The 654-nt window shown below is 48.5% G+C and overlaps 1 protein-coding gene across 5 annotated transcripts in view; it reads left to right on the top strand.

The window, feature by feature from the left end:
• sbf1 (SET binding factor 1) overlaps positions 1-654 on the top strand; it is a 65,259-nt gene that overhangs the window by 26,028 nt on the left and 38,577 nt on the right. The window lies entirely within an intron of this gene.

Below are 654 nucleotides of genomic sequence, written 5' to 3' on the forward strand. Positions count from 1 at the left end.
CCCCCCCCCCCCCCCCCCCCCCTGGTGGTGGCTCATTCACAGATGTCTCATAAAGCAATCATGTTCTAGACTCAGCTGTTTGTGTATATGTATTGTCTGAGTTGCCACTGTCTCGCACCCATATTAAATATCAATACTGTTCAAGTGTGAGTGCGGCATCTCCTTCACTGGTTCAAACCCGAGCTGCTGCTGTTAGGATTACGCCTTCATGGTATGCTTTCCACCAGGTGACCCCGCGCACATGAAGATGTTTGTGTTTTGTCTGTTTGTCTGTGTTTTCTCAAGTTGCAGTGCTTTGAGCTCTCGGGGCCACCGTACTTTTGGCCATTTAGTGGGCTTCAGTGCCTTGCTTAAGGACTCTTCAACGGGCTGGACACCTTTCAGCACAGGGTTAATACTGTAACACCACCCGGCGGCTAGAATAAAGATACAAGTGATTACCTTATCTATTAAAATGAGAGTGTCATGCGTTCGTAAGAGTGTGCATGTTAACATTGCTCATGTCCTGTGTCGCATGCAAGTATTTATACCACAATAGCTGTCAGGCTGCGCTCCCCCACGACCATCTTTCCTGTCTCTGTGCGCTCTGCAGTCCCCAGAGAGATCATGCAGAAATGAGTGTCTCCTTTAACACTGTGGTTACAACCTCTCAAC

Source organism: Seriola lalandi, unplaced genomic scaffold, assembly GCF_002814215.2.
Source record: "Seriola lalandi dorsalis isolate HSWRI2012SDOR001 ecotype SW California unplaced genomic scaffold, Sedor1 jcf7180002054641, whole genome shotgun sequence".
In the NCBI taxonomy this organism is placed as follows: domain Eukaryota; kingdom Metazoa; phylum Chordata; class Actinopteri; order Carangiformes; family Carangidae; genus Seriola; species Seriola lalandi.